The sequence below is a fragment of the Phascolarctos cinereus genome, unplaced genomic scaffold (assembly GCF_003287225.1).
Source record: "Phascolarctos cinereus isolate Bilbo 61053 unplaced genomic scaffold, phaCin_HiC Scaffold_7;HRSCAF=346, whole genome shotgun sequence".
NCBI lineage: Eukaryota > Metazoa > Chordata > Mammalia > Diprotodontia > Phascolarctidae > Phascolarctos > Phascolarctos cinereus.
The window spans coordinates 72,225,386-72,245,732 of record NW_027556180.1 but is presented as its reverse complement, the minus strand read 5'-3'; the positions used below and the strand labels follow the sequence as shown (position 1 = coordinate 72,245,732).

At 36.4% G+C, this 20,347-nt stretch overlaps 1 protein-coding gene across 1 annotated transcript in view; it reads left to right on the top strand.

The window, feature by feature from the left end:
- SPAG16 (sperm associated antigen 16) overlaps positions 1-20,347 on the top strand; it is a 1,202,663-nt gene that overhangs the window by 958,556 nt on the left and 223,760 nt on the right. The window lies entirely within an intron of this gene.

Below are 20,347 nucleotides of genomic sequence, written 5' to 3'. Positions count from 1 at the left end.
AACTGAGTCTGAGAGAGGTGAAGTGACTTAGCCAGGGTCACACAGCTAATGCATGTCTGAGGCAGGATTTGGAGGCAGGGCTTTTTGACTCTAAGTCCAGCCCACTATCCCCTGTGCCAGCTAGCTTCTTCTATTTTAATAATTGTTAATATGATACCATATAGGTTATTAAGGTGCATTAGAGAGATGAGCACTGCCCAAATTACAAAACAAATGAGTATCCCTGCAACATCAAGGGATTTAGAGGAAAACCCTTTGCCATGTTGTCTACACAGCCAGTGATTAGTTAATGCTTGCTGGTTGATTTACTTATTGATTTATTGACTGATTTATAGAATGTCATTGATAGCAGTCCCATAGACATGGATTGGTTACGCTCAGCAAGGCTCTCCGGAGGAAGTACTGTATCATAGATCCATGTAAGTGTTGAAGAAAATCTTTATTGATATTACAAAAAGTATTATTCCTTTTACGTAAGGATTCACTTCAGGAATCTTTTAAAAATATTGATCTCCCTCAGTGAATTTAATTGTTCATTGAGAGATCATTAAATATAGTAGAAGCTTATAGGGGAATTTTCACAGATTTCCCAAAGCAATGACTCTTTATTTGACTGAATGCTGCGGGGTCTTAGGGCACTTGGAAAAATAAGGAAAGAAGGGCTTGTGCCCACACAAGAAGATGGGCAGAAGGGAACTGGGGGTTAATGGACCTTATATGCTGTAATTCTCGATTTTTATTTTGCTTCTTGGCTAACTATGTAAGGGAGGAAACTTTATCCTTAAACAATTTTGGCTAGTCATGGAAGTCCAGATTCTTCAAGTCCCTTCTCATTTCTACTCTCTACCTTCCACTACTAGGAATCAAGAAATAAGAATCATGTGATAATCAAGAAACATTTATTAAATGCCTACTACATCCCAAGAACTGTCCTGGGAGTTACGAATACAGAGACAAAAGTGAAATAATCCACATATTCCAGGAATTTATATTCTCAAGCAAGAGTTCTTAACCTTAGAACTATGAACTTTTTTTTAGATAGATGACAGAGTGGTAGAAGGACAGATAGATAAACTTTTCCAATGTAATTAATTTCCTTTGTTATCCTAAGTATTTATTTTTTGTATTTAAAAACATTATTCTAGGAAGGGATCCATATGATTCACCAGACTACCAGGGTTCATGATATTCCCTTACTTAAAAAAAAAAAAAGCACTTTGTGAAACCATGTTCTAAAGTAATGAGAGGAGATGAGGGAAAAAAAAGAGGAAAAAGAAGAAGAGAGGAAAAAGGGAAGGAAGAGGATGTATATGTACAGTCTTCCTACGCTATGCTCCATGCATGCATACAGTCTGCTTCTCTTTATTAATGGTGTATATTAAAGGCACAATATTCAGTACTTAAAAGATATTACTTTCTCAAACATTTCCTGAGAATGCAAGAGATTTGCCCTCTTGCAAATGTTTAGCGCAAAGTATAGTCCAGATACATGAGTGAATATTTCAATTCTTGGCGCATCTGTGATCTTACAGATGAAAGGTGCTCCTTCCATGAGCATAAATCACAACCCATCCTCATCTTCTGGCCCTAAGATTCTTGTCAATTTCTTTCCATAAATTCTTCAATACCCATAGTCCTTCTTTTGGTTCTTTTATTTGTGCATAGTCTGCCTAGGGCAGCACTTAGGTCATCAGTCTCCTTTATGTCATCCGCAGTGACCTGTGGTCCAGTTCCCATTCCAGTCATACATGGCCTCAGTAAAAGTTTTATACCACTTAACACATGTATGTCATAATTGGCAACCTGTTATAGCCTCCTTAAGTCTTTCCATTGCCTTTTAGATCACCAGTAATTTTGATTTATCTGAGGTTGTAGTGTTTTATGATTCATGGCCACACATGATCACCAGGAGAATATTGGTGTTAATAAAAATAAAAATAAAAAAGAAGTTGTATAGACAAAAAAAAAAAGCAGCTAAAAGTCATTGCAAAAACCAAGTTCCCAGATGCAATTTAGCCTGATCTCCTCCTATTCAAGTTTGTGTCTAGCTCATTTTCTATCCATAGTGCTTACCCAAGATAATATGATGAACTAATCCTATGGGCTGCCCACACCATTATATGGCATATGGACAATCCTCATTCATCATCCTCAAACGTGTTGTTTTTCTTTTGGTTAGAGCATATGTCTTCTCATTTTATATCCTTATTTGAGGCTGATACCCGAAGGACCTTTGAACAAGAACCATAATTGATATTCAAATAATGCTTTAAAGTTTAAAAACATGTTTTATATTCATTATATCAGTTAACCCTCACAACAGACTTCTGAGTCATTTATTACAGATATTATTGTCATTTTACAAAAGAGATTCAGAGAGGATTGGTCTCTGAATTGTATAAGGTATATAGTTAGTATTATAGATGGGATTCAAGGCCAGATCACAACCAGCTCCATGCACAGTAATTTTCTACAATAGCATGCTGCCTTTTAAGTCAACTCTGTGATGGTATCCATCATAGAATCTTCAATGATCTTAACATGTCAATAGAAAGCACTATATCCTCAAAGATTCATTTTGCTCCACATTTTTAATGTTTTTCTTTTGTTAATTAACAAACAATAAGGATAACAGGATAATGATACTTTCATTTCTTAGTCATGTGTTAGTCTTTGAAAATTGTAGTTTGTAATAAAAATTCATCTGTGAAAATATGTTTCCACAGTCTCATCAAGGATACCCTAACAGGATACATAGACTAGTCTCATAAGTTTTGCAAAATGAGAGAGTAAACAAGTTAATTGCTAGCTCCAGTGTATTCTTACTTATAATTTTTTGGTCTATGACCATTTCCGATTTAAAAAATGTTTCCATCTCCGAGATATACTGAAAACTAGTTCCTGGATAAATACTTTTTAAATTGTCACCACAAGTATAGAATTCTTCTTTATATACTTGTTCTGGTCCAGCTGTTCTCCCTGACATCTCCTTTAATGAAACAATATGATATAATGGACATCTCACTGGCTTTGGAATCAGAGGACTTGAGTTTAAATCCCATTTCTGTCACCTACAATCTTTATGGAATTGGACAAGGCACTAATCCTCTCTGGGATTCATTTTCCTAATCAGTAAAATGAGGAGGTTTGGTTCCACGGCATCTAAATCTGTGATTTTAGCTCTAAATCTGTGATTCCCTGGATGCCTTCCATTTTGTCCATGTCTATTCTCAAGTGATATGGGACTAGTAAGTACATTTGGTACTGATGATACAGCATCCATAGTTAATGATGATAAAAAATAGGCCAATATAAAAATACTGGCAGATGTTTCATTTCTCTTTTGTTTGAATACTACTTCCAATTTCACTTTTGAAAATGTTTGGGACAATCTGGCTTACTAATTTGTAAATAATATCACCTACTTCACAAGATTGTTGGGAGCATCTAATGAAATAACAAATGCAAATTGTTTTGCAAATCATAGAACTCTATATAAATCTTAGTTACTTCTCTTTTCCTCCTGAACTTGGTCAGACCCTGTTCCAATCTCCAGTATCAATGCTAGCTAACTTGCACTACCTTTCTCACCCAACCCTTCCCTCAAAGCAGGGGTGGGGAACTTGTGACCTTAAGGCCACATGTGGCCCTCTAGATCCTCAAGTGCAGCCCTTTAAATAGGATGCGGCCAGGAGGCTGCAGGTTTCCCACCCCTGCCCCAAGGCTTCAGTTACTTAGCTAAATAGGTCTCCGCTCACTAGAGGGAGCATCTTACTCAACCAGTACTCAGCTGCCTTCTATTAATATTTGTGGGAGTTGCAACTAGATTAATACTTTGCTTTCCATGTTCTTAAGATTGGGCACTGAATAGATATTGAACAGAAAAAATATTTTAATTGCCATTGTTTATGAACTTTTTTTTGGCATGAAACAAGACATGCCTTCACAGTTATTTGTTATTTTAGATCCTTTGGTTAGAAACACAAAACTGAGTCTTATAAAAATCAAATCCAGGTTTTTTTTTCAAAATCTTTGATTGCTCAAAACCACAATTACTGAGTTACAAATTTTAAAAAGAAAAATCCAAGTAGTTGAGAGTTCATATTTTAAAGTATTAACCTGGGTTTTAGGGACCTACATCTCAAGTTCTTTCTTTTGTACTTAAGAAATAGAAATACCATGGCACCTGAACTCTATAGAATATTTCCTCAGATAAATGCAAGCTCCGTTCAAACATAATTTAAATTGCTCCCATCTTCAGGGACAAGATAGATTTAATTCTAAGTCTTTTCTTACTGTTATATTTACCCATTGTGGCCCTGAATACTAATTTCAGCCCATAGTTTTAAAAATATGGACGTCTCTATCAATGCAATTAAAACCATTCTTCTTAAATAATAGATCTATCCTGAGGAAGATGTTTTTTACTTGTTTGGGAGCTATCAAGTCATTTCGTGAAAAATCACTCATTGATTCAAAAGCCAGTTTTCTCTTCCTTCTGAACCACTTAGCTTAGGTTGTAAAAGTGTGGTGGGTTACAGGAGAACCAAGTAGCATTTTATACTTATCAACATCTCTTGACCGGGAAGGGGCTCAAGTCTTTCTAATAATGTAACACACAAATCATGCCCCTTTCTTTTTTTTCCTCATGTGAATGTTCTCTCTCAGGGTTAAGAACTTCATCTCATATAATTACTGCATCTTGCTTAGATTTTGCCAGTGCTTTTCAAAATGATTCTCCATGATTCCTTCAAGCCCTTGACTGGAAATGACAGGCTCACAGCTTTTCTGCTTGTTAGATTAACATCAGAAAGCAGAATTTGCATCTGGCCACTAGGCCTTTAGTCATCAAATCAGCAAATGGAGCTAATGTGGAATGATAATGGGAGTGCTGGCTTCCAAGCACTAAGCACTCGGAGAGATTTTCCATAATATGCAGCTCACATAAGAAAATCACAAAAGCCATTAAAAACGGAATGCATCTTATTCGTCATGTCAGCGGAGGTTATCACTGTCTGTTCCAGGGCACTTAGGATTTTCAGCCAGCAAGTGTTGCTGTTGAGAATTTGTGATAACCATTTGAAATGCCAGTCATGTAAACAGTGTTCCCAAATGTTAGTTTTTTTCTTTAAAGCCCCATATTTTTACATGTGTATTTTCCATATTTTAAAAAGTCAGCCTGAATAGAGAGATTGAGAAACTATTTTAAAATACAGCACTGAAATGTGATCCAGAGAAATTATCACAAAAGCAGTAAAATGCTAAATATGGTTTTTCTCTGGTGTGTGTGTATGTGTGTGTGTGTGTGTGTGTGTGTGTGTGTGTGTGTGTGTGTGTGTGAGATGGTCTTTGAGGCAGTGATAGTTAAAAAAAGAAAACTGGGAAATGGCTGGACTTTTTTTTAAAAAAAAGTTTTTTGTAAATCGTCAATAGAATTATGCATATTAAATGCTACCTATGGAAAAACAAGTTGATTCAAGTTTTATACTCTGATCATTTCCAAAATTAGTGATATTTTATATTGAAAACCAACAGGTCCCATTTTGAAATTAAATAAATTATTTTCTATTTCTTCATGGAAAGAAAAATAAGTTTGAATCTAGAAAGACTTTAATAATTTTTGCTAAATGGTAGCCTTATCCTCACTTTATCAGGAAGCAGCATGGTATGATGCATCTGGAATTAGGAGGGCCTGGGATCAAAGGCCATTTCCAATATTTCTTGGTTTTCTGACCATGTCAAGTGGATTTGGCCTTGCTGAGAGACAGATTCCTCATGGATGATACTAACTACAGCACCTATCTCACAGTATTAATATGAGCCTCAAACTAACCCATTTGAGATTTATCTCAAGCATTTTGTATACCTTAAACAGTTCTCCATAAATGTCAGTCATTATTTCCTCTGATATACATCACTCTGGCATTTCTGTTCTTGATTCTTCTTTTCCCCTTTCCATTTTCATTCCTGCATGAACATAGACAAGCTGGACAGTCAGAAGCGCTCCCCCAAAGGGCATCCTTCAGAGTTAGCCAAATTTTTAGTGCCCCTCCTTCATTCCTTGTCATGATACAGCAACATCTTTTTCTTTTCTTTTCAAATCTCTCTAAATGCCACCCATTACTCAAATACACTGTTATTGTTTGTTACAGCGTGTCTCTGGAATGAGGTTCAGTGAGGACATACATGAGAGGGCTGAGGTGAAGAGGTTACTGCAGGGTATGAAGCCTTCAGTTCCATTCTGGGTTGGAGTTGTGGGAGTTTGAGCCCAAACTGCAGGGATTCTGGAAACTGAGCAACGCTCCCTTACTGGGGATGATGTTAATGGTAGTGATAAATTCATAAAATGTTAAGGAAGAAACATAAATGATTGATTTAGAGCAAAGTAGTCATTTTCTTCTCCATTGTACTACTTTCTATAATGCTGCTTTTTTCATAATGGTTTAAGAAAATAGCCGCCAACGTGAAATAATTCATGTGCTGATGTTAAATCTGCCACCGTGTAGCTGGGCAATTCTGTGGAAGCACTCATTCTTCCTATCCTATTTTTAAAATAGCAATAGAGATTTGTTTCTTCTATTAACGATTAGCCCCACTATCCATGGGAACAAAAACCAAAATGACAATAGCAGTTTGTTTTCACGGTTTATTTTTGTTACATTTAACTCTGTTTATGCAAACGACTGTTTTATGAAAGCTGCTCCGTCTGCCATTTTATCATCCACTCCACTTTGTCTTGTTTATTGTACTTAGTTGTAGTGTGCACTCTTTTATATCTTTCATTATTTTTACTTTTCCAAAGAGACACTTCCATATTTTATGCTGTGGGGTATGGCTTTTGATTCCTCTAGCTCCTAGCTGCTCTGTAATTTTTCTTCTGGTTAGCAGAAGTTATTTCTTGGTAAGCAAAACCTACTGTTTGTGAAAAAAAAAATGCCTCTAAATGGAGTCATTGCTCTAATACCATAATGCGTCTTTGGAAATCAATAGTAGGAAGAGGGAACTGTTGGAAGCTCCTATCCCTTTAAAATGATGGTTCCCCATGGCCACAGATAATTCTTTTGATAATTCCTGGAATCAGATTAATTATTAGAATTGGCAGAGACCTTAAAGATCATCTACTTGTGTCCTCAATTTGTAGAGATGTAAACTGAGTCAAAAGAGACCGTGGTGATTATCAAGGCCAACTTTTTATTCAATGAAGGAATTATCTCTTGTATATCCCTAAAGGGTTGCCTCTCCTTTAATGCTTTTAATATGGGAAAACACAAGGAAGCCTGTTTCATTGTTGGATGAACTCTTGCCATTAGAACATTTTTGTTTTATATCGTGCTGAAATATTTCAGTCTACTCTGAGTCTCCCCCATCACAATGGTGACTAATTTTTGAGTGAATTCTGATGAGCACTTTATTTTTTGCCTTGCCTGATGTTTATCGTTGGAATTATTGATCGGATTTATTTATGTTGTTGAATCTTCCAAGGAATTCCAAATGATCTTTACATATGAAGGGTAGGTAATTTTTTGTGAGAGTTCTTAAGGTGGCATTTTGTTCTAACTTGGTGGGGTTTTTTTATTTTTTAGTCAACAGGAAGTATAATGGAACTTTATATTCTCTGCATCTTTGAGTCAGTTGTAAGATAGTAGGTAGGTGTAGCGTATTTGGACTATCACAAATGCTTCTTTGTTGTCTATCAATCCTCTCATTGAGGATCTCCTCAATTCTTTTTATATATGGTCCTCAAAGATTTTGTATAGATGTAAGAAAAGACATATAGGTCAGAAGTTAACGAAATTCTTTCAGTCACCTTTAAATTTGATATTTTTCCCATGCCTTTGATGTCTATCTGACCCTCCTTCATTTAGCACATCTACTGATCCCTCAGTGCTCTTACAGTGGAATTGACTCCAACACAGGTCTTCTCTATGTATACTTGGGCCAACCTGGTTGCCTTCACTGTCTTTAATTCACTTTAGTGCTCCTCTATACATACTTAAGAGGCTGTAATGATAAGATATAACCATGATGGCTCTACTACCTTTGGTGGGGGAAAAATGTTGTTTTCACAGGTATTTTCCATTTTTCTTCTGTTTGTAATTTTCTTTCAGCCCTTGAGCTGACTTTGTTTAGTTGAATATCTTAAACTGAGATTCTTTGGACTAGTTTTATCCACACTCATTATCTCTGTTTTATGAGATGATATTAATCATAATTGTCTATTAACTTTCTTTGTAATATTTAACAGAAGAGTTTACACATTAATACAACATTACCTTTGGCAACCATCTTTCTACATTTGGCAAAGGAGTCAAATGTTTGCTAACTGAGGTGTTTTCTGAACTCTTTTGGTTGTTCTCGTCACTGTAACAATTTATATAGGTTAACTTTTGGAAGAAAATATTGTAGTTGTTCACCAATGTCACTTCTATTGATTATTTCTAATTTTAAAAAATTAGATTGTGATGCTGTGACCCTAAGGGAGACAATATTAACATATTTAAATATATACAGAATTAGTATAAAGAAAATAAAAATAAATAATTATAAGGTAATAAAATGTGATAATTAGAGATGAGAAGGGACTAGAAAGTTGGAAGAACGAAGAAAAGCTTTATTTAAAAAGTCAGATGAAAGGAGGAAATATATTTAAATCAATCACTCTACTCAATCAATAAGCATTTTTAAAAATACCTACTGTTCTCCACGTACTATTCTAGGTGCCAGAAATACAAGTTCTTTGTTTTTCAGTCGTTGTGGCTATGGCCGACTCTTCATGGCCCATTTGGGTTTTTCTAAGCAAAGCATTTGGAGTGGTTTGTCATATCCTTCTTCAGGTCATTTTTACAGATGAGGAAACTGAGGCAAACAGGTTTAAGTGATTTGCCCAGGGTTATACAACTAATAAGTGTCTGAGGCTGAATTTGGACTCAGATCTTCCTGACTCCAGGCCCAGTGCTCTATCTACTGTACCATCTATTCTGTAGATACAAGTACAAAGAATGAAATAATTCCTGCTCACAAGAAGCTTGCATTCTAATAGTATAAAAACAATAAAGTGTTAAAAAAATATTTTTGAGAGGAAACAGTGATGGAGAATCAGGAAAGGCTTCATGGGAAAGAAAGATCATGCTTGAGATTCCAAGTATGGGATATAACCTATACAAAGGGCAGGAGGTGGGTGATGCAAATATCATATTAAGAAGAGAGAGAGAATTCCCGTTTACCTAAGTCATGAAGTACAGGAAGGAGAGCTTTATAAGGGTTTAAAAGAATAAGCTGAGGCCAGGCTATGAAAGGTTTTAAAGATGAAAACCCTTTTTCCTGTCTCATATCCTGTGATTCTATAACAAAATAGGAACTCTTGCTACAAGTAGGACAGATAAACATATAGGGAAAATGATTGTCAGCAGCTATCAGGCAGTACAGGGTAAAAAGCCCAGCATTGCCCAAAGCAATTGATTCAAGAGGTAGCAATGCAGCAGCTACATTAACTGGAAAACTTGTGGTTATCTATTTGATTTCAGGGGCTAGACAGAGCCCAGAAATTGTGCCTACTTGCAGTGACCCTAATCAGTCATAAAATCACTTTATTTATACATTTTCTAAGAGACTCCTGTTGGACATGTGTACCCCTAACTCACACTTAGCTTTTCTCTTGAAAACAGGAGTGTATATATGAAGCATACAGAATTAACTGTACATTGATCACTTTGGGTAAATTTTAGCTCAATGACAAGTATGCAATCATTATTCATCAAAGTGGGAAATTAGTCCAATCAGATAAGTACTTTGTATGAGAAACTTAGCTTTAAGTTTCTAGCAGCAACTCATATGACATGAAAAGGCAGAAACAAAAGATAACTAGGAAGAATATTAAGGGAACGTGATTCATAAGAGGAAGAAGATGTTGTAATACTTATACAGATACAAATATGTATAAAGTATCTGCATAAAAAGAAAAGGAAATAGAGGGTAAATCATGGTGGGCAAATACTTCTGTGAAAACAAAACAGATTAGTAAACATGCTTTTCCAGGGTGTTGTTGATGTGTTCTCCATGAAATGAACTGAAACATCTGCAAAATTAGAGAATGAGAGAGAGATTCAGAGAGACTTAGCAAGACAGAAGGAGACTGGGAGAGACTATATCAAACCTCCCATCTAAGTCCAGTGATGAGACAGCTTCTATTTGTTAATCATATTTCCTTTCATAAATTCCAGTATTAAGTTCAGTTCAAGAAGTCTTTAGTTTGTGAATGAAAATAAGTTTTATATGAAGCACTAGGATAAATGCTCAGGGAAATAAAATCTAGACAAGGCATGGTCCCTAACATGGCATTGCTTAGTCTCACGGGGGTTATGTTTCTAGTCATGAGTTCTATCATACCAAGTCCCAGTGATACCTATGAAATAGAATTTGAGCCTTTGCATCGAGAACTCTAGGGCAGCTAGGTGATACAGTAGATAGAGCCCCATACCTAGAGTCAGGAAGACTCATCTTAGTGGGTTCAAATCTGGCCTCGGGCACTTATATGTGACCCTGGGCAAGTCACTTTACCTTGTTTGCCTCCATTACTCTTCTGTAAAATGAGCTGGAAAAGGAAATGGCAAACCACTCCAAGAAAAACCCAAATGGGGTCACAGAAAGTCAGACTTAACTAGAAAATTACTAAACAACAATTAGGATCTCGAATTTTCCTTTTCAAATATCCATATCATTTGTTTATAAACAAGACAAGCCAGACTGTGTTTTGTTTTGTTTCTTTTTTTTTATGACTGGTTCTCTTTGGGGGTATTATTTTCACAGAATGTCTTTTGCTCTGTGCTAACAGTCTTTCAGTGTTACACATCACATTCTCTGGAATATCTGATTTACTCAACATACAGGGTGACTCCAAAGGCTTAGTGTAGTTTTAAGCTATTAAACTTTTGTGTTCAATTTAAATCATTCATGATCAGGTTCCAAAGACTCTAGGTAGATGCATTTTTATTTGCTTTCATTAGTTATACTACATTCTTGGCCTAGAGGCCAAGCCATGGTCAAGAAATTAAAACCTTGATCTCAACTTCCGTCTTCTTAACCAAGGTCATTTTCTCTCCACCACTACCTATCCAACTTTAATTTAATTTGTTAGATTTAATTTAATATTCAGTTGTGTCCCTCATTACCATTTTTGTGACTACATTATGTCTTCCCAGAGCACTACTGTAAACAACCTGACAACAGCAGGTTGAGATAGATGGTTGAGATAGATGAACATTCCTTTCAACTGTTGGTTTTTCAGATTCCCGGTAAACTGTGTTGCTGAAGACTCACACTGCTAGATGGAACTTTTCTCAAGAGATGGTAAATATTTCACACTCAAAGGTCCATTAGGTCAATTACATTATTAACATCTCACATAGCTATAACTCCTCTATTTACCAAACACCTACCTAAACAGAACGAAGAAGTAAGTCTATAGGTATGTTTATGAATGTATGCATATACAGATATATACATGTATATTTATATGTGAACATACATATATGTACACAGATAGGCATATACATGATTCTATTTATATATAAATGTATATATTCATATTATATATAATATATAATGTTATGTAATATGAACAAGCAAAATCCCAATGAAACTTGTGTACCTCACTCATAAACTGTCTACTTCTCTTTTATATATTATTCTAAAATGTTTGTCTCAATGCATTTCAACTGCAAAGCCTTCCCCCCATCTATTTGAGGAGATCAGGACTTCATTACAACTTATTTTCCAAACAATGGAAACTATTTATGAAGTCCTTCAGTTTCCACTTAAGCTTTCAGGGACATTTGTTATTGACAGTAGCTTAAAACTGTTACATACGGGAAATTATAAGGAGTTTAAAATACAACAAATAGAGCATCTTAAGTTCTTCACATGTGTAAAGGAAGATGCTTTCATCTGAACTGATTGAGAACAAAATTGCGAAGAAACAGTCTTAAATGTCCTTAGCTTTTTCTTTCTGAATTCTTCTTCTCTACTGCATGATGTATCTTATTTCTTCCAGGTAATTAATATTAATTTAACTTTAATTCAGTAAAATTTCAGTAAATGCTTACTGTTCAGGGTGCTGGGGGAGATACAGAGTTTGTATGAGACCTCACTCCTGCCTTCTTTGGAACTCAGAGTGGAACTAGAAGTGGCCTTACGGATCTTTTCCCCCTCCTCACTTTTAAAATCAATCCTGCTCTCAGAAAAGGATATGATATTAGTCATTCAAACTTTTGTCAGAACCTGAGTCCATCTATTAGTTCATCCATTCATTCAACAAACATTGGTTGTGTCTCCTGTGCTGGGCACTAGGAGAAGTACAAAGTTTAGATGACACTGGGAGATTTTACACAAAGTATATATAAATCCTCATCGAACTTCTTATTTGGTAGGGAGATCACACACAGATAATTCTAATACATAACATTACAGGAGAAGTACATTAGTGGGTGGAAAAACAAAGTGTTGGGTAAAGTCTGAAGGAAGAACATCACTTTCAATATAAGAGATCAGAGACAGCTTCATGGAGGAGGCTGCATTTGAGTTGGGCTTTAAAGCCTCAGAAGAAATTAAAGGGACTTTCCAAGCAAAAAGAACAGTGAGCAAAAGCATGGGAGTGAGTGAGCACAGAACTTGTTTGAGGAGCAGATATTAGACTAATTTAGCTGAAGTACAGAGCATTGGGAAGCAATATGAGATAAGGCTGGATAGGTAACATAGTAACAGGTTGTGTAGGGCCTTGAATGCTAAGCAAAGCACTTTAAATTTCATGAAGTCAACAACATGGAATCACTGAAGATTTCTGAGCAGAAAAATGACATGACTTTATATATTTTCAAGAAATCATTCTGGCAGCAGTATAACTATCTTAACTTTTTTTAGTTTAAAATAATCTGTAAAAATCTTGCTTTGAGTAATAAATCTGGAAACAGGGAATAAGGGAGAAATGAAAGAGAAGGAGCTACATCATGGGAATGAAGAACTCTCTTGCTTTCAAACAAGGATTAGGCATAAAAAAGCTGGTATGTTGGTAGAGGAATGAATAAATGAATAAAAGGGAAGGGATAGGACACTGAGTAAAATATCAACACGAGTAAATAGGAAATACATGTGCCTTGGGGATCCTTTTTGCTTATCTTTATCATTTCTTGGCTGAAAATTCCTTTTCTTTGTTGATAATATAAGTTTTATGATCTAAACCTTACTTTTTATTAAGGTGTTATCATTGATGTTGTTGTTCAGTTGTTTCAATCATGTCTGACTCTTTTTTGAGCTCATTTGGGCTTTTCTTGGCAAAGATACTGGAGTGGTTTGCCACTTCCTTCTTTAGCTCATTTTATAGATGGGGAAACTGAAGCAAAAAGAGTGAAGTGAATTGCCCAGGGTCACATAGTAAATGCCTGAGGATGGATTTGAACTCTGGTCTTCAGAAAGTCAGGCCTGGCACTCTGCATGGCCTACCCCACCTAGCTGCCCCCTTTATTAAGGTGGGGTCTGGTCACACCTTAAGACGCTGATTTCTCTTAATAGTCCTCAAGTTTACTTACATTCATTTTTCTTTGTATAGGTGATAGTCACAGCAAAAGGGAAAAAAGTTTTTGGGAACTAAGTGAATACCTTTTCCTCTTCTAGACTACATTTCTAACAATAGGCTAAAAAGAAAATTAATTTTTGCCTGAAGTTTCATTTCGACAATTTATATATATATATATATGTGTGTGTGTGTGTGTGTGTGTGTGTGTGTATATATATTTTTCTCTTTCACAAATCAACACAAATGCCAGATAATCTACATAGGTCTCTTTATACTACTGGAGTCTGCCTAGAACTTTTCTTCTCCAAAAAGAATACAATTTGGAAATTTCCAAACTCATGAATTTTGCCACATCATTTGGATTGCCTCCAACAAATGCACCTGACATTGTAAGCAGATAAAATATGGGGCCCTGGAAATAGTGCTGGGTCTGAGTCAGAGGACCAAGGTCTAAGTCCTGTCTCTGTCTATTAGCACCTCTGTGAATATGAGATTAGTTAACCTTCTTACACCTTAGCTTCCTCATTAGCCTAATGAGGGCTATTGGACTAATGGGCCTCTAAGGTTTCTTGCAACTCTATAAGTAAATGAAAGGTAATTTCGAGAGAGAAGGTGGCTGCTAAATGGTTGAAGGCCATGAACAGACAGTAGGCTTGAGCTTTCCCAAAATAGTGGTCCTCAAGAGGTACTCCCTAATAGGGTAAGCTGGGCCCCAGGACAAAAGTTTCTCCAGGGAAGCAACATGGTTGGCAAGGCTATGGAGAAGATGACCAGAGAGCAAAGAGTTTTAGTTTGTTGAATTTATGGCATAGTTAGTCATCTAGATTGGATGAATTAAGATTGAATGAATGGGGAGTAATGTAAAATACAGATATGAAAGTAGGTTGAGTTATATTTTGTTGGGCCTTAAATGCCACTTTTGGAAACTGAGGCACAGAACATTTAATGGAGCTGCCTAAAGTCACTACACATTAAAAAAAAAAAGATGGAAGTTTAATTGAACTAGTATTGATGAATCTAGGGAACAAGATACAGTCAGGCCAGATACTAAGACATATCTTCTCTATAGCAAGCATGCATATTAAGTAACCAGGGTTGAATGACTATGAGACTTATCGCATTCGAATAAGTAAATTCCTCTGTGATTTATTCAGTGCCAACATTTTAACAGTGTCAAAATGAGAACATTACCTTAGTCCTGAACTAAAAAAAAAAAGTGTGGGGGTAGAAGAAGGATAGTATAATTCAATGAATCATATAACAGCATAATCCATTAAAACAATGAAGCCTACACTTTTCTTGGTGTACGTTAGATTGAAAAATGCCCCTGGAACATGTATTCATTTCTGGATAAGTGATGAGAAGTCTGATTTGGAGCAAGATCATTTGATACTAGCTTTATATTATAATGTGTAAATCCAGCAGCAAAAATTAATAACACTTAGAGGCTTAAATGGCCCTAGGATAGATTGTTAACAGAAGACTGGTATAACTGTCAATATAAAGCTTTGGAACATTATTCAAAGAGACTTAGAGCAATTAACCTGACTTCATTCAACTGAATTTTCAGAGCACAAGAAAATGTTAGGAAAAATATCATGGATAAAAAATGGAATTTCAAATTATTTGGAGTCCCTCTCACTACAGATTAGAAATTAAATATAATTTAATCATGCTTTACCAATCAATAAACAATCTGGGACATATAATTTATATAGCTGTAATAAATGGGGAAATCATTATTGAGTTTATATTCATATTTTTTCATTAATATTATTCTACAAGACCCTTATCCTTGTTCAGAAATCAATGGATTATTCAACTCCATAAAGCTTTCATTCATTTAAATTTAAATACCAACTTGAGTTTCAGATGAAATATTCAATATGGAAAGAATGAATAGTAAGGGAGAGATGATATGGCACAATAGAAGAGGGTCAGAAGACCAGGGTTCTGGTTTGACTTCTGACATATAGTATTCTAGCTATATGCCAATGAGCTAATCATTTAATATCACAATATGTCATGCAACTCGCTAAGATAATATGTTACAAATGACTTGCTAATCCGCACATGTTAAAAGTGTCCACATTGGAAGTTTCCTATATCTGGGAACTCATAAGTCCAGGTCTTCACCTTACCAGTGGAGGAAAAAGCAAAACAAAGTAAATATAAAGACAGATAATTTACCCCAACAGGAAAATGATAGATTTTTAATTCTACTACAAAAATGTTTTTAACAAACTTAATATTTTTGTTTTGATGTCCAAAAAGAATATTTATTTAAAAAGTTTAATTCTGAGACTCCGTGCTATTTTTCTCCCTAAACTGTTCTCTGATATGTGCATGCTCAAGACCACATGACAGTTGTACATAAGACCATGTATAGTTTAGCGAGATGGTATTTGTGTTAACTATGTTTACATTTCTCTCAGTTCAAATTATAACCCAATGATGTCTTTACGAAGGACATGCAGACCTATATTAACAAAAAATAAGCCAAACCTGGAGCAACCAAAAGTCAAAGCAAGTCAGCAAACATTTGTTAAGCACCTGTGTTTGCCAGACACTGTGTTAAGCACTGGGGATGCTGTTGTTTGTCCTTCGATCCTGAAGAGGACCATGACATCAGGAAGGTGATGCCATGACTTGCAAGTGAATTGGATTTAAGTGAGGAAGGGCTGTGCAAAGTCACCAGCCTCACTTTCTCCTCCAGAGCCATCTGGGACCAGTGGCCAGACATAGATCATGACAAAGAGACCTTGGCCTTTTTAAGCTAAGGTCTTTCCCAGATCTGTTTGACTGAGGCAATGCCCATTCAGAAGCACAAAAGATACAAAGAAAGAAAAAAAAAGGTCCATGCTATCCAGGAGCCCACATTCTAATATGAAAACCACAAAATATCTCTCTATATAGAGATACAACATGATCAATTAAAGATAATCACAAAATCTTTTGCTATTTTTACCATAAATATAAGTATGAAACTTATTGTGATCATAGGTAATCTTATTTCCCAATCATTCACCATGAAATCATAAAGCCTATTTGGATAAGGCATTTCTTAGGCAGAGTCTGTAACTGAGCTGCTCATGGCCAATGACTGAAAAAAAGCCTATGGTTTGCTGTTGGGGTTTTTTAGCCCTTTTTATTTTTCCATTTTGTGTTTCTCTCTGTATTTCCATCAGGTTGAGTTTGGTGTATATTTTACCAAAGTTCTATTTCTAACAGAGCAGTGCAGTCTCATAACAGAGAGACACCATCGAATAATTTTCCAAATGATGTGAATTGTTCAAGGTGTTGACTCTTTCAAAGGAGTGAAAACAGAAACTTGAATATCCAATAAGTTTTGTAATAATGCATTTAAACTTTAAAACTTGTGCATGCATTTCATTTAGTCATAAGTCTGAAGATGGTTTAAAAATGCAAATTCATTCAAAATATGTTCCAGGTACTCCTTGTATTTTTAAACTATTGGTAAACTTATTTTACAATGAATTTTGCTTTCAATCACAAGAAAAACAAAAACACCCCCACCTGTATTCATATATATATATATATGTGTGTGTGTGTGTATATATATATATATACACACAATATATATATATATACACATATATATATAATATATGCATATATATACACATATATATATAATATATGCATATATATATATGACATATCTCATTGAAATTCTTATAGTGATATAAACATTCAGGGATTTTAAGAATACCTGAGAAGTACTGTGATCTCTAAAGCAAATGTAGGCCATGTCTCTACAGATGAAGCATTTTTCAGACTTTTATTTGAAACAAATATTTTATTTTTCCTTTCCTGCCATTTTTCGCTTGTCTACATGGAAAAAGAAAATTTAAGTTTTTTTTCTTCTAATAAAAAAATATGCATTTTTTAAAAAATTTGGCTGAGACAGGTTAGATCTTTGGTAGTTTTTGTGGTTGCATTATGCAGAGTGGCCATTACTTAACCCAGATTCTCCAGGTCAACCCAGCTTTTGAAGATATAAGAGGAGCTACAAACTAGAAATGTTTGTGCCTGTGGCACATAGCAGCAGAGACAGATTTGACTGGGGCTCAGATACAGGGCTTGTGGTGAGGAAGTGTGACCAGGATACCATAAGATTTCTAAACTCCTGAATTGGGACTAAACACCCCAGGATGAAGTTACCCTTGCTTTAGGGTGGGGCCAAGCAGGCAAAGTAAATGGACCCCAGGACAGTGTTCCTGGTGGGGTCAGGACTCGTTAAACTTCTCAACTTGTGGCAAAGCTCCTAGTTGTAGCTGTTTTCCCTGTCCTTAAAGTGGAAACACAGAAAACCTCAGAAAACCAATTACCAGTGATGTTCATAACTCTAGGGGCAATAGTCCACTGTTTCACTATCTTTGCCTGAAGGAATTTGGGCCAGCAGACACTTTATAAGTAAGGGACGCATGGCTCAAATTCAAACATCATGGGCTTCTCTTTGACCAGAGGGGATTTTTCTTCCAGAAATCTGGAACAACATATCCATATCCCAGGGCTGCTCACACCATCACAGGAACTAATTCTCAAAATATCAGCAAATGTCCACCTCTTTGTTGGAGCTCAGGGACTGGGGGAATGATGTACGTTATCTCAGAATTGGCTGGTTAGTATATGTTGAAACTGGACTCAATAAGCTTGAGTTCAGATCCCAACACTGACACTGACCACACTGTGTGACCATGACCATTGGTGAGTCCCTTTGCCTCAGTTTCCTCATCAGAAAATGAGGATAATAGTGCTTACAACCAGAGCTATAACTAGCACAAGGCCACTAAGACTTTGCCCTAGGGCATTAATAACCAGGGACTTGTACTTCATTCCCATGTTGATGATGCTAGTGGGCACAGGGTAACAGAAGCCATTGTGAAGACCTGAAATAGGGAGGAAGCACTTTGAGAGATAGGTGAGCTCCCTCATCTCTTTCCTGAACCTGGAACTTCATTCATCCTGACAGAGTGGTAACTGTCTCAGTGCTGGCTTTCCTCATTGGCATACTGGCACAAATGCCCTGACCTGAGTGGGCTGCCAATATTTCCCCTTCCCCAGTCACCTCTACTATGTAGGTTGTACAGGATGCGGAGCATAGATTGGCCTCTGGATTTCCACTACACACATACCTGTTGACTTACCCTTCTCCCCAGCATAATTTATCCTCTGTGCTATATATTATGACTCAGGATCACAAATATGTTATCAGAAAGCACTCTGTTAATGTGCATCATTTTTTTCTTAATTTCTACAAGCTGGCAGCAACCAAGCACATTCCTTTAGGAGGGAAAAAAGATCATTTTTCCCATTGTCTCCACTGCAAAAGTGACAGAGATACTACTTATTCGGTTGCTAGAGCTTGGAGCAGCCAATAGACCTAGAGAGCCTAAACTTCCCAACTTTTTACTGAAATTCTACTTTGTGAAGAGAGACAGAACATACATTAAGATGTTACAATATGTCAGGCACTACGCTAAGCACTTTGGATCAAATGCAAAGAAACAAGATGGTCCCTGCCCTCAAGGACCTTACATTCTAAGGGGGAAGACAATACATAAAGAATCCCAAAAGAGCAAGACTCCAATGACAGATTCTTGGGTATTCCATAACTAAAACTCACATTGATCAGTAGAGGAACCTGAATCCTCCAGAGGATACCCACTTCTGTTCAAAGCTCATGACTTCGCCCACAGACCTGCACACAGAGGCATTATAGATACTTGTATTAGCTTTGGACGAGAGGAAGTTGGGCCTACTTTAAATCTGCAGTGCTGTTGTTCAGTCTTTCAGTTGTGTCTTACTCTTCATGTCCCCATGGACCATACTGTCCATGGATTTTTTGTTGCAGAGATACTGGAGCAATTTGCCCTTTCCTTCTCCACTGGATTAAGGCAAAGAGAGGTTAACTGGCTTGCCCGGGGTCACGCAGCTAATAAGTGTCTGAGGCCTGATTTGAACTCAGGTCTTCCTGACTCCAAGTCCAGCACCCACTTAGCTGCCCCTAAACTTAAAGTACCTTGACTTTAAGAGCAAAAGGAATCTGATTCTGGGATGGAATTGATCACGTAGACCTGGTAGATAAAATAGCCTAATTTGATTTAAATCCTTTCTAAAAAATCTAGTTTCACTCTTCTAAGCTATTCCTATTGTGTACCTCAGGCTAATAGACCAGTCTGTCTAGCCAGCTAACCCTTTCTTGTTCCTTAGATGATAGATAGATAGATACATTTATTGAGAGCTTACTGTATGCTAAGTACTATGCTAAGCCCTGGGTTACAAACAGTAGAGAACAAGGCAAAAATTAAGCTAGAAAGGGAGGGCAAGGATACCTCTGTATGAACAAGGCTCATGAGGAAGTCAAACAGACTGGAAAATGAGCTGAGAGAGGAAGAAAAATCACAATCTCAGCAGTATCATAGAGCACTTTAAGGTTTGCAAAGTACTTTACAGATATTATTTCATTTTAACTTCACATATAATAGTGCACTGTTTCCCCCATTTTATACATGAGGAAACTGAGACAAAAGAAGTTAAGCAATAGCCAGGATCACACAATTAGTGTCAGAGACAGGATTTGAACTCAGGTCTTTCTAACACCAAATCCAGCGCTCTATCCACTTCACCACCTAATTTCCTAGGTGAATGAAATAAGCATGGCTGGGGCTTTTCAATATATGGGGAGCCCAGCCAAGTACTCATTAATCAGGAGAACAGATCCAGGGTGGACTCATTCTAAGGTGGTCAAGACTG